Source organism: Dasypus novemcinctus, chromosome 18 (assembly GCF_030445035.2).
Source record: "Dasypus novemcinctus isolate mDasNov1 chromosome 18, mDasNov1.1.hap2, whole genome shotgun sequence".
Lineage (NCBI taxonomy): Eukaryota > Metazoa > Chordata > Mammalia > Cingulata > Dasypodidae > Dasypus > Dasypus novemcinctus.
The window spans coordinates 83,304,611-83,319,234 of NC_080690.1; the positions used below are offsets into that span (position 1 = coordinate 83,304,611).

The 14,624-nt window shown below is 38.6% G+C and overlaps 1 non-coding gene and 1 pseudogene across 1 annotated transcript; one reads left to right on the forward strand and one right to left on the reverse strand.

The window, feature by feature from the left end:
- Positions 1 to 2,274: 2,274 nt before the first annotated feature.
- LOC101418870 (mitogen-activated protein kinase 6-like) lies at positions 2,275 to 13,452 on the forward strand (annotated as a pseudogene).
- Positions 5,766 to 5,872, reverse strand: LOC111759052 (U6 spliceosomal RNA). The gene has a single exon (XR_002793148.1). It is a non-coding gene; the product is annotated as a U6 spliceosomal RNA (small nuclear RNA).
- Positions 13,453 to 14,624: the final 1,172 nt, after the last annotated feature.

Genomic DNA, 14,624 nt, shown 5'->3' on the forward strand with positions numbered 1-14,624 from the left:
GTCAATAGATGGAACTCGAACCTGGCAAAAAGTACACATGGACATCGATACCCCCACCATGGCTGCTAGAAGACCGCTGTGAGATTCTGCCATAAGCACTGAGTCTTCCTCCGGAAGTCAGGACAAGCCCTGGATCTTTTCCACAGGCCTCATCATTGGGCACTAGAAGGTTTATTTCATTTTACTTTTATTTTTTACCACAATTTTTTAAATCAACCAGCTAAATATAATAAACTTTTGCCTTGCTTTTCTCTTAAAGTTCTTTCTTGTTTACAATATGGTGACTGCATGTTCTTTAGGAGAAGCATCTGAGCAAAACAGTGTAACTGATAAGAGATTTTTGTTGTTTGTATAGCATCAAATTTTTCTAAATAATTAAAACTTTAGCTTTTCCATTTTGTGACCATCATTGAAGTGGCAATAACCAAAATGAAATTCAATCCCTTTGAGATCAGAGCAAGAACTGTAAAAGGTATTTGTAGCAGTTTGATATTATTAATGAATTCCAAAATGAAACATTTGGATTATCTTTGTATACTCCTCTATTCCTCTCAGGATATGTGATGTTAGGCTATTGTGTCAACATGGCCAGGCAACTGTGCACAGTTTGATCAAGTAAGCACTGGGCTAACTGTAATCCAAGGGCATTTATAGACTTTAGTCACCATTGACTTTACTACAGTGGTAAATTATATATAGCTGGTTATAATTGCATCAATCAGGGAGACTGCCATCAGTGATGAGTGATGCTTAACCAAGTCAGTAGAATGCCTTAAAAGGGAAAGTGATTCCTGCACGGAGAATTTCTCAGTTCATCTTTGGACAGCCAACATCTCCCAGAACTTGTCAAAAATCTCCATTGGACTTTTCATTGAAGCCCCTGGTTGAGGCCTGCTGGTGGAACCTGGACTTGGCATCCCCATGGCTATGTGAGAGACTTATAGAATCACATACTATTGACAGATACCTCTTGTTGATTCTGTCTCCCTCAAGAACCCTGAATAATACAGTATATTAGATTGCATTGGATTCAGAGGTTTTGCTTTTATTGATTAAATATGATTAGGGCTTTGATTGGGCCATGTCATTAGGACATTGAGTCCTGCCACCTTGCAAGTGTGAACACTCACAGAGAAACTGCACCACAGAGAAGGGAGGTCAGAGTCTTGAGCTGGAGCCCCAGGAATTAAGCACACAGAGGAGTCTGGTTGTGAAGAAAGAGAAGCAAGCCCTGGGAAGAAAGGAACCCAGGAAGCCTGAACCCTGGCAGATGTCAGCAGCCATCTTGCTCCAACACTTGGCACCAGATTTGGTGAGGGAAGTAACTTGTGCTTTATACCCTAGTAACTGTAAACTTCTACCCCAAATAAATACCCTTTATAAAAGCCAACAGAGTTCTGGTATTTTGCATCAGCATCCCTTTGGCTGACAAATACAACATTTCTTGCACTTTTCTACATTTAGAGGAAAATTATGTCTTTCCTTCTTTCCAGGAACTGAGACAGAAATATAATGTTCAGTCCATGCCTATCTGAAAAGAAGATGAAGTTCAGGTTGTGCAAGGACACTACAAAGGTCAGCAAATTGGCAAAGTAGTCCAGGTTTACAGGAAGAAATATGTTATCAACATCGACGAGTGCAGCAGGAGAAGGCTAATGGCACCACTGTCCACACGGGCATTCACCCCAGCAAGGCAGTCATCACTAGTCTAAAACTGGAGAAAGACCACAAAAAGACCTTTGAACGTAAAGCCAAATCTCACTAACCAGGAAAGAAAGAGGGCATATATAAGGAAGAAACAATTTAGATGATGCAGGAATAAGAGAATCCCACATATAACTTCCATTAAAAACTGCTAAAATGGTGAACTGGATTGACTCAAGTGATTGGGCTCCTGTCTATCATACGGGAGGCCCAGGATTCAATTTCTGGGGCCTTCTGGTGAAGACAAGCTGCCCCACACAGGATTGCTGGCCTATATATAGAGCTCACACAGCAAGATGACACAACGAAAAGAGACACAGAGGAGAGACAATAAGAAATGCAGCAGACAAGGAAGCTGAAGTGGTGCAAGAGATTGAGCACCTCTCTCCTACTTCAGAAGGTCCAAGGATGAGTTCCTGGGGCTGCCTAAAGAGAAGACAAGGAGGCACAGAAGAACACTCAGTGAATGGACACAGAGAGCAGATAGATAGCACAAAAACAATGAGGAGTAGGGATAGAAATTAATAAATTTTAAAATGTTTAGAAAAAACTGTAAACAACAATATTATCATGCAGGTAAGTATTAGGACAGAATCGACAGTGAGTATTTTAAAAGTCTTATAAGAATTATTTTTATAAAATTCCCAAATATATAAGAAAATTACACATTTCATTTCTTCATTTTCTTCTTTTAGAAAGATATTGTTGGGAAGTTTTTGTGGCTTAAATGATAGAGTGTCTGCCTACCATAGGGAGGGTCCAGTGTTTGATATCCAGGGCCACCTTGCCCATGTGGTGAGCTGACCAACATGCAGTCCTGATGTGTGCAAGGAGTGCCATGACACCCAAGGGTGTTGTCTGCTTAGGGGAGCCCCTCATGCAAGGATTGTGCCTGACAAGAAGAGTGTCCCCAGGTGAAAAAATCACAGCCCACCCAGGAGAGGCACTGCACACATAGAGAGTTGATTCAGCAAGATGACTCAACAAAAAACATGACACAATTTCCTGGTGCCACATGACAAGAATGCAAGTGGACACAGAAAAACACACAGCAAATGGACACAGAAAGCAGAAAACAGGGGGAAAGGGGAGAGAAATATATAATAAAATAAATCTAAAAAAAAAAAAAGATAGTTTACCACAAAGAAACAAGCAGTGCTTGAAGAGAACTATTTTTTCTAGTAAATTTATGAAAATTAAGATTCCCAATGGAATAAAGATTATCTTCTAGATACCACCACCTTATGAATATATTTCTATTAGAAATAAAGGTGATGCATTAAAACCTCCAAGTGATAAATGTATGGACTTAAAACCATTGGGCTGTGGAGGCAATGGCTTGGCTTTTTCTGTTGTAGACAATGACTATGACAAAAAAGTAGCCATCAAGAAAATTGTCCTTGGGAAGCAGATATGGTTCAACTGATAGAACATCCATCTAGCATATGGAGGGTCCAGGGTTTGATCCCCAGGGCCTCTGACCTGTGAGGTAAGCTGGCACATGTGCAGTGTTGCTGTGCTCAAGGAGTGTTATGTCACTCCAATAAGGTGCCATATGTCCAAGGAGTGCACCCCACAAGGAGAGCCACCCCATGTGAAAAAAGCACAGCCCACCCAGGAGTGGCATCAAATACATGGAGAGCTTATGCAGCAATATGATGCAACAATAAAGTGATGCATTTTTCCAGTGCCACAGTATAATGCAAAGCAGATGCTGAAAAACACACAGTGAATGGACACAGAGAGCAGACAATGGGGGAAGGGGAGAGAAATAAATAAAATAAAACTTTAAAAAGAAAAGAAAATTGTCCCTACTGATCCCCAGAGTGGTAAACATGCTCTATGTGAAATAAAAATTACTAGAAGACTTGACCATGATGACACTGTGAAAGTATTTGAATTTCTTGACCCCAGTGGAAGCCAGTTAACAGATGATGTGGGCTCGCTTACTGAACTGAACAGTGTTTACATCTTTTAGGAGTACATGGAGACAGGCTTGGCTAAAGTGCTGGCTCTGGGCCCTTTACAGGAGGAACATGTCAGACTTTTCACCTATCAACTGCTACATGGGCTCATGTATATTCACTCTGCAAACATGCTGCACAGAGATCTCAAACCAGTTAATCTTTTCATCAGTACCAGAGACGTGGTGCTGAAGATAGGTGACATTGGTCTTGCACGGATTGTGGATCCCCATTATTCCCATAAGGGTCATCTTTCTGAAGGATTGGTTACTAAATGGTACAGATTTCCACATCTTTTACTTTCTCCTAATAATGATACTAAAGCCATTGACATTGGCTGCAGGCTGCAACTTTGCTGAAATGCTGACTAGGAAACCCCTCTTTGCAGGTGCACATGAACTTAAACAGATGCAGCTGATTTTAGAGTCTATTCCCATTATACATGAAGAAAATCATCAGGATGTTCTCAGTGTAATTCCAGTTCACATTAGAAATGACATGACTGAGCCACACAAACCTTTAACACAGGAATTAGAGAAACACTGGATTTCCTGGAACAGATCCTGACATTTAGTCCAATGGATTTGTTGACAACAGAGAAAGCAATTTCCTATCCTTACATGAGCATATATTATTTTCCAACAGATGAGCCAACTTCAAGTCATCCTTTTCATATTGAAGATAAAGATGATATTTTGCTTATAGATGAAATTCACAGTCACATTTATAACTGGGAAAGATACCATGATTGCCAGTTTTCAGAGCATGATTGGCCTATACATAGCAATTTTGATATTTAGGAAGTTCAGTTTGACCCAAGAGCTCTGTCTGATGTCGCTGATTGAAGAAGTACAAGTTGATCCTTGAAAATATTTGGATGGAGATTGTGAAAAGTTTCTAAAGGATCCTGCTTTTGATACAAATTACTCCACTGAGCCTTGTTGGCAGCACCAAGATTATCACAAAAACAAATACTTGATCTGGAGTGTAGCCATACTTGTAACTACAAAATGAGGTTATCATCATATTTAGATAACTTAGTTTGGAAAGAGAGTGAAGTTAATCATTACTATGAACCCAAGCTTATTATAGATCTTTCCAATTGGAAAGAACAGAGCAAAGAAAATCTGATAAGAAAGGCAAGTCAAAATGTGAAAGGAATGGATTGGTTAAATCCCAGATAGCTCAAGAGGAAACACCATACCAACTGGCTGAAAAAGAAAGGGAAAAGAATCAGGGATTTTTCTTTGATTCCTTTATTGCAGAAACTATTCAACTTCATTCACAACGTGAGCCAACTGATGTTTTTGGTTTTTTTTCCCAAATTCTACTCAATTTATTCATTTTTTAAAAAATATTACATTCAAAAAATATGAGGTCCCGGTTCACCCCCACCGCCCCCACCCCACCACTCCCCCCACAGTAACACTCTCCCCCATCATCATGACACATTCATTGCATCTGGTGAGTACATCTCTGGGCATCGCTGTACCCCATGGCTTGTGGTCCACCCCATAGCCCACACTCTCCCACGTTCCATCCATTGGGCCATGGGAGGACATACAATGTCCGGCAATTGTCCCTGCAGCATCACCCAGGACAACTCCAAGTCCCAAAAATGCCTCCACATCTCATCTCTTCCCCCCATTCCCTGCACCCAGCAGCCACCATGGCCACTTTTTCCACACCAATGCCACATTTTCTCAATTATTAACCACAATAGTTCATGAATATAATATCATTAAGTCCACTCTAATCCTTACTGTATTCCTCCTTCCTATGGACCTTGGCTTGGTTGTGTCCATTCCACATCTATGTCAAGAGGGAGCTTAGATTCCATGTAGATACTGGATGCAATTCTCCTGCTTTCAGTTGTAGGCACTCTAGGCTCCATGGTGTGGTGGTTGGCATTCTTCAACTCTATGTTAGCTGAGTGGGGTAAGTCCAATAAATCAGAGTGTAGGAGCTGAAGTCTGTTAAGGCTCAGGGCCTGGCTATCATATTGTCAGTCCAGAGATTCAAATCCCCTAGATAAACCCCAGCACCAACTACAATTCCAGTAAAGTAGCATGAAAAGCTTGTGAAAATAGATCACATAAAAATATGGAACGCTTCACGAATTTGCATGTCATCCTTGCGCAGGGGCCATGCTAATCTTCTCTGTATCGTCCAATTTTAGTATATGTGCTTCCAAAAGCGAGCACCCTACTGATGTTTTTGATAAATTAAATCACTTGACTAGCTCAGTGTCCCAACTAGAATTGAAAAGCTTGATATCAAATTCAGTAAGCCAAGAAGAAGAGGAAAAAGGAATGGGAAATTTGGCTCAGTTAGAAGTCTTGTACCTGTGTTCTTGGGACAGGCAGTTTGTGAATAGTGAGGAGGACTGTTTTCTCATAAGCCAGTTTTGTTGTTAGATAAGGAATGTTGAACAAATTGAGAAGGAAAACACACCAGTTACTTGGACAGGTTCTTTAGCAGGAAATAAAATGTTAAAATGCTAGAGACTGAGCCAGTAGAGGATGGGAAGTTTGGGAGAGAGGAAATGAGGAAGGATTTCTGAACAGCAATGGGGAGTTTCTCTTTGACAAGCAGCTTGAATCCATAGGCATCCCATAGCTTCACAGTCCCATTGGGTCACCACTTAGGTCAATACATGCCACATTAACACCTTCTGCTATGAAATCTTCCCCTCACATTCCTCATAAAGCATACAGCAGCATTCTAAAACATCTGACCTAAAACACTCAGCAGACATTTCTCTTTGTGTTCTTCATGAAATGAGGTTTTTTTTATTACTAGTGTTTAAGTCATTTTTTACTTGAATCAGATGGTGTCATTTTCGTAAGGATTTCTTTAGTTCTTGGTTTTTAAAGTCCAGACTTATTTTCTGCATATGAGTTTTCATTTTAACTGGCATGTGATTTGCAGATAAAAATTTTAAAAATAGTGTGAAATAATGCAATGCATGAGGAGACAAAAGAAATGCATTAAGAGAAATGAAAACATTCTCAAAGAACAATGATCTGTTTTACAGGAAACAAATCTCACCTTGAATTTACACAGGGAAACTGTGCATAATTGCATGAAAATATCTATTTTTTTCCCAAAACATTTTTCATTCATAAGTATTTTTAAGTTTTTCATATTGGACACATTTCTTGAAACACACAAAGTCCTGAAGCAGGCTAAAAGATAGGGAATTAATAGATGGATCTGAAACCTGACAAGGAGTCCACGTGTACATCTGGAACCCCCAAGATGGCTGCTGGAGGAATCCCAGCCCTGGAATTCCACTTCCTAGAACAAAGAAATGCCCGGATGTTCTCTAGAAACTTTATCATTGGGTCCTCACTAAGAAATTGATGGGTGGGATAATCAATCCAAACAGGGAACAGCTGAAACTCCCCTCCCCTTCCATTAGCAAAGGGGTGAAATAATTAGAATTTTAAAGCAAACCATGAGGCTTTAGTGTGCTCTCTCACCTTCCTCTTTTTCCTGCAGACCTGTCCTGCCCTCTGTGTGCTGCTGTCGCCATTTTTCCACTGCCATGTGGCCACACAAGTAGCCCCGGGAATTTATAACCTATAGTGGGGATTATAGCTTGTAAATTAGCCCTCTTCATCCCTTTTCATCTCCTTCCACACTACCTGGGACCCCTGCTCTATTATTTTCTCCCATTTCTCTTCCCTCCCTACCTGAATAAATTACTGGCCTAACTCACCTGGCATGCTCTTGAAATTCATTTCTGCAGCATAGCCAAAAACCTAGATAGAATCTGGAAACAGTACCAGCAGCAACTGAAAATGAAAGCTGAATTTGGTGCATATGTGTTTTCTACCTCAAGGTAACAAGTGTGTGGCAAAACATATACCACCAATAGTGCTTCCAATATGCACTTCTATTTAGCCAGCATTTATTATAGTAAACTATTCTTAAATTCATTCACTATTTATAAATGCTCTGGTATGCATTCTTTATAGTGAAGTGTTAATACGTCACATAATATTTATTTTAGCAAATCAGTATATTTCTGGATTTTATTATAGAAATTTAACTTAGTTTTGGAAATTTATTTGCAAACACACTTTTTCCATTTGGAACTATGGTTTGTTGCCTACCTAGCTGAATATATAATGTTAGTTTATTCTAAGGCTGTCAACATACTTAATTTACTTAAGTGTTCATTTTAAGCAAATTGCTCACTATGTATAGGAACTTGTATTTCAGAGGTGCTTGATCTATCTACCAACAAAAATTGGAAAGTACTTTATTATAAAATGCTCCTAGAAATCTTAATTATGTTCATTAAAAAAAACTATAATGTTAGCCTTGTGTGCATGGAAGTAATTAAGTACATAATTATTGTCAATTAAAATTGTACATGATAAGACATTTTGTTTCTACTGTATGTTTTTACTGAATGATCTATTCCTGTTCTAAGGCAAGCATGAATAAAATTAGGTTAAATGGAGCATGTGACATCACAATCTCTTAGAAAAATTTGTTTATCTATTTTATTTTACTGAACATTATCTGTATCTTTGGTTACCTTACCTTGTTTAAAGAAAAAGGACAAATAGAACATAGCCAGCAAAAAAAAAGTGATAAATGTAATCTGAATTTTTACACTTATTAAGTGTATGTATTTTAGCACCTGACTTTTTCCAAGGTGAAAGGACAAATGGTTTTCTAACAGTTTGCAGTTTAAGATGTACTTAAGGGTTTTATTAAAATATTAAATGTTGTCAGGTCTGAACATTATATTTAAACCAGACTCAACTTATCACAGTGACAGATAAGTTAGTAAAATAGTTAGGAAAAGACTTAACTTCCAAAGGAACAGTTGCTGGTTATTTTTTCTCAAATAATAAGGATTTGATGAAGCCACTTTGATAAGACTCAGATTCTTTGTTCTTTATAAATACATCTATTATCTCAAAAGGAATTTTATATCCTTCCACTCCAAACAGAACAGCGATTTAAGAAATTATGTTACTTTAACTGAAAGTACATCATTTGGTAAACAGATCTTCATTAGTATAGATTATTACAGATTGAGGTGGCATTTGACAGGTTTTTCTGCTGTAAATCACTTTTTCTCATTAATATCATCTCCTAGATTTCTACTTAATAGTTTCCTGGAATCAGTTATTTACACTGAAATCTTTTAGTTTGGAAAATCCTTTTACAAAATTCCCACAACCATCCTTAACCATGTACACTAGTTACTTCATCTGAAGGTAAATTTCACCTTTAAATAAGCTTATTGAATGACAGTCAGCAGCAAGTGAAACTTACTTTCACTAACTCTTCTACAAACTTCCATATTCATTCAAGTCTTGTCCTACATATTTCCACACTAATTTGATGAAAATCAGCCACCTTGGGACAAAACACACTCCCTTAAACAAGCTGTCAGAAACTTTCTCCTTCTTTCTTATCCCTTTTTAAAATATACATACATTTGAAAAAAGATACTTAGATTACATAAATGTTACAAGAATCCTATCCCTTTAAGTCTTGTCATATCAATCATTCTGTTCTGAGAAGAACTAGTCATTTCAATTTTGGCAAAATAATTAATTTTTTAGGAGGTACTGGGGATTGAAACTGGGACCTTGTACATGCAAAGCAGGTGCTGAACCACTGACCTACACACACTCTACAAAACTATTGTTTTAAAAAGTTTGTAGTAGTTTAACCAAAAACTTACAATTTTCATCATCTTAAAGATTTAACACACTGACATTACCTTATTTTATTAGTATCCATATAAAACTAGGGGCATTGCCCTAAGTAGAATAAAATTAAAATAATGATAGCTAACGTAAGAACTATGTCCTTCTATCTTTTCCTCCATAGGTTAAAAGTTCTTTGTTTTCATAATATGTTCAATTTCTGAACCTCAAAGGCAACCTGACTCAGGCTCTGGAGAATGTATTGTAATTGTTTGGTTTTAATCATAATTTAGAAAAACATTTTCATAGATTTTTAAGGGTTTTTTTTTATTTGCATGCTGAAATTTGGCCACTGGATTATTACTTTAATCTCAAAGCTGTTAAAATTTAACTGGGGCTTACAGGACAGACTGTACAAAATCAGGTGTATTCAGTAACATTTTCTTTGTCCCTACCACTCTTAATTTCCAGGCCAAGTAGAAACAGTTCTAAGCTAAAATTACTTTCCCTTGCCCTGGAGAGGGGAGGGGCAGAGTAGTTCAAGGAGCCTAAGAAAAACCTTTTTTCCTAAAAAGTTATTCAGTTTAAAAGATACTAAACTTTAACAGCACTAATTAATTAATGTGTTTACCCAGGTTTAATTAGAGTTAACATGGAAACAGAACAGAGAGCATTAATGTTAAGTTTTTTAATATTATTCCTTGATTTATTCTACATAATATAGCAAAACTATACAAATGAAACTATGAAAATGCATTTTGTACTAGCAGATTTGTTGAAATACTTAAAATACTTTAGATAATGTATTTTAAAATAGTAATATACAGTATTTTAAATAAGGATTAATGGCACATATAGGTATGACACTATTTCCAAGAAAAACAATGTAATGTATAAAACTTAATTCTATATGAATTTTGAAACTTATGATGGTATTTTGTATTTTCACTTTTCATAAATACTTTGGAATTAAGTATATATACAAATTAAGTTTGTACAAAGCTTGGAAAGAAGTTTTTTCTAGAAATGAATTATTTTTATTTATGAAGACGTAAATGTGGGAATGGGTCAAGTTTAATTTTCACAAAGGAGAAGTCAGAACTGGCACTGCCAGTCTAGGAGTGAGGGAAAGGGATTCTAGTGACTTTGGCTTTGGCATGCCAAGAGTTTGAAAAGTGGTGCCAAAACAAGAGGGGCCAATGATAAGAAGCAGAGGTGGGACCAAAATGAGAAGAGCCAATGGTGAGTGCTGGATGTTGGGCCAACAGTGAAAGCAGCTCCAAATTTGCAAAGCACCCCAGGGGTGAAAGCAGCCCCCACCACCCCCAGCCTGCCAGAGTGTAGAGTATGGGAGCAGGGACTGAGAGTGGGAACTGAGTAACTTAGGTGATTCGAATAGGTTTTAACCCCTGAAGTACCCAATAAATGGGGAATAGGGGAAGGACTGGCCCATTAGGTTTAGGGTATAAATGTCAGCGTTTCTTGCTGTTTGGTGTGCTGACCATTTTATCCAGGTTGAAAGCTGGAAGGACCTGAGACCAGATACTTAGAACTGCTGGTTGTGGATGAGAAAAGGGAAAGGGAAAACCTGCCTTTCGCTGACCAGGTAACCCTGTGCATGGGCCAAGGTACAAAAAGGGACTGTTAACTATTGCCTTGCTGGTGGGGAAATTCTGATGAGTCTGGGCTTGAAAGAAGCCCAGACAAGATGCAGAATGGGGAACAGAGGCAGTTGATCTGTAAGATCTCCCAGGGACATTCCTGCAGATAGTCCATTAAGGAAGAAGTTGCAGTATTGGACAAATAATGATTGGACTAAGGGACAGGTAATGAACACCCAATGTATTCTGGCCAAAATGTGGGACAGATGAGGATTAGCTCTGTGCCAACCTTGCTTTCATAATTCATTTTATGTTTTTCTGTTTATTCAGCATATGTTTTAATTTCTTTGGGTGGTAATATTAAATTGACAATGAAAATTCTTAAAAGAGCTCTATTCAAATGGCTAAAAATTTAAAAAAGGAACTTATATTAATAAATAAAGTAAGGAAATCTAATTTTTAACACTTTAAATTAAAATTAATAGATCACAAAGAATGTTACATTAAAAACATTAAAAACATACTGATATTCTAGTATAAAACTATTGAGACAAGTCATTGAAGAAATTGTAATATTGAGGTGGCGAAAGTGGAAATCTAAGTTGGAATGAATGGTTTATTCTTTTTTCACAGAAGAGAATGAGGAACATGAAAATTAAGTAGATTTTGAAAGGCATAAATTTGCTTAAAAGAATGTGCTTTTTCCTAAGATAAGATAGCTGGTTTTCATAAAATCAGGATGGAAGTATGTAGGACAAAATTTGAATGCATATGACAAGTTGTAGAAGGTATTGTAGAAGGTAGCATTAAGTAAGGGAATGTGTTTTGTGAAGGCAGAATTTGTCAAGATAAAGCAACTATGTGGTTATGGATAGTTATAAGAAGTTTGTAGAAGCAATGTTTAAACCAAAATATTTGAATGGCTATTTCCAGTACATTATTATTAAACAGAAACTGAATTGATTTTAATATCAAAAAGAAGCTTCTGTCAGAGGCCACCTCAATCTGCATATTATAGTGTTGGTAAAGGAAGATAATCTTGATTCCATTGGGCATGTGTATTGCTGAATTAAAATACTTGTTACTTAAAGTCATCATAGTGAAGATGAATACATAAAAAGCTCTATGGTGCTGGCTTATGCTATGTACTAGACCAGTGAAATACTGGAGCCAACCTTTGTAGCTTCTCTCTAGGGTCAATGGTGCTGCAGCATACTGGCTGTGGGAAGGACATACTAAGTGGAGCAGTGATTACCAGAGTGCTGTGAGAAGAACATAAACATAATTGGTGTCATGGCCTGTTCCCATGTAGTGCCAACTTGTATGGTGTTGCAAATCTGGAGCTTAGATCTATTAATTGCAACTCAAAAAGTAACTTATGCATTCATTACTACATTGATTGGTGTTAAGTACTGTACTTATATCTCTCCTATTCTACATATATGCTTGATGATTATGGTGATATCTTTTCTAGATCATATGCATAGGGATATTGAACATGGCCAACCATCCTGGTAGACTTCATTTCCTAAGTAGTTAATGAACATGTTTAATCCAAGTCTCCCTCCTAGCCCTTATTCTAAAACCTGTCCCACTCATATCCTGGGGAGGACTGGCAAACCCACATGCCATCCTGCCAGGGCTAAGCATTTTCCCACCAGGAAGGAAGCAGTAAATGAGGTGGCTGGGATCCACTTTAGCTTAAACCTTTCAAGATAGGCTATGGGTAATCTTTCCTCACCCAGGACTGGGAAGCCAGTTTCTGATGAAAACCTGAAAAATAAAGCCCAGCAACTTTGAGAGGTTGCAGGCTTTAGGCACCTGGCCTTTTCTAATTTTGTGGTCCAGTATCCTTTCAATGATACCCTATGTCCTCCAAATTCTAATAAAGTTTATTTCCTCCATCTTGTTAGCCATACTGGAATGTGAGCCAGTTTCACCCAGGTTGCCATAATCATCTTCCTCCAACCAGAATAGATTAACAGGAGGGATTGAGACCTTGTCAGGTAAGGCCTACTGCCCCTAACCAGCAGGAAGCAGTTACAAAAGAGTGACCATGACCGTGGTCCTTCAGCAACCCTTTAAGAATGAAGGTGTAAGCTCTTAAGAAAGAGAGAGGCCTTAGAGGGGTGCAAACAGGCATTGGTGCAAACTCCTGCTCTGGCCCTCTCTTCCCTCAAGAACCCTTTCCACCTGTTTGTTAACAGTGATAAAGGGACAGCCTTGGGAATTCTGACACAAATCTGGAAAAGTCAAAGGAGGTCTTTAGCCATCCGTTCCAAGACTTTGGATCCTGACTCCGGGGGATGGCCAGGCTTCATTCAACCTGTGGCAGAAACTACTCTCCTAGTAGAAGAGAGCAGGAAGCTGACTTTTTTGGGAGCCTTAGTCATTAGCACCACTCATCAGGTCAGAACTGTTCTGTCTCAGAAAGCAGGACGGTGGTTGACTGATTGCCAGATTCTGAAGTATGAAGCTATCATAGTGGAAAAAATGACTTGATATTGGCATCAGGCCATACCCTAAACCCAGCCTCCTTCTTTTGGAAAGGATCTGACCAAATGGAGGCTCCTGAGCATGACTGTTTTGACCTGATTATCAGACCCCAGTCCAATCTGGCCTCGGGGACCTTCCCCTGCACTTGGGGGAAAAATGATTCATAGATGGGTCCTCCAGGGTCCTAGAGGGAAGGAGGCACCAGAGCTATGCAATTATGCATGGACTTACTTGTGTGGTAAAGTAGGTGGCCAATTGCCCAATGACTTGTCAGCTCAAACCTATGAATTGTATGTATTAAAACAAGCCCTCAAGTTATTAGAGGAAGACTATGGTACAGTCTACTTGGACTCTATGTATGCCTTTGGGGTAGTCCACAACTTTAGAAAATTTGAGAAAAGAGGGAATTGATTAACAGCAAAGAAAAAAGGGCTAGTCCATGGGGAAATAATAAAACAAGTATTGGCCCATCTACTTTTACCCAGGGAAATATCAGTGGTCCATGCAAATGGACACCAGAAAGGTCATACCTTTGAAACAAAGGGCAATAGGTTAGCAGATGAAGAGGCTAGGGAAGCCTCCCTTAGTTGCCCTTTGAAGTTGATGATCCTGATATCCTCCATTCCCGAAGACTTTGGGGCTCCCTACATTCTCTGAAAAGGAAGTGAAAGAACTGGAGCAGTTAGGAGTGACCCTAGATGATCAAGGGAGGTTGTTCCTCCCAGATGGCAGGCAAATGTTGAATAAACAAATGTGAGAGAGGAATTAGCAGTCTTACACCATGGGAGTCATTGAGGAGACAGGCCATGTGTGAACTGGTCCGTAAGTATTTTGGATGTGTGGGCCTTTATGCTATAGCTAAACAATAAATGAACGATGCATAATATGGCAAAAGGCTAATAAGCAAGTCTTAAGGAAGCAAGAACAAGGGGGACAGGAGCTGGGCCTCAGGACATTCCAGAGGATTAAGGTTGATTACACTGAAATGCCCCTGAAGGGTTGGCTAAAGTATGCTTTGGTTATTGTAGATCATCTGACAGGATGGGTGGAGGCATATCCCCTGGCCACAGCTACAGCATCAGGAACTTCTAAAATTATCCTTGAACAAATCATTCCTCATGGATTAGTGGAAAATATAGACTCAGACAATGGCAGCCACTTTACCACCCATGTACTCC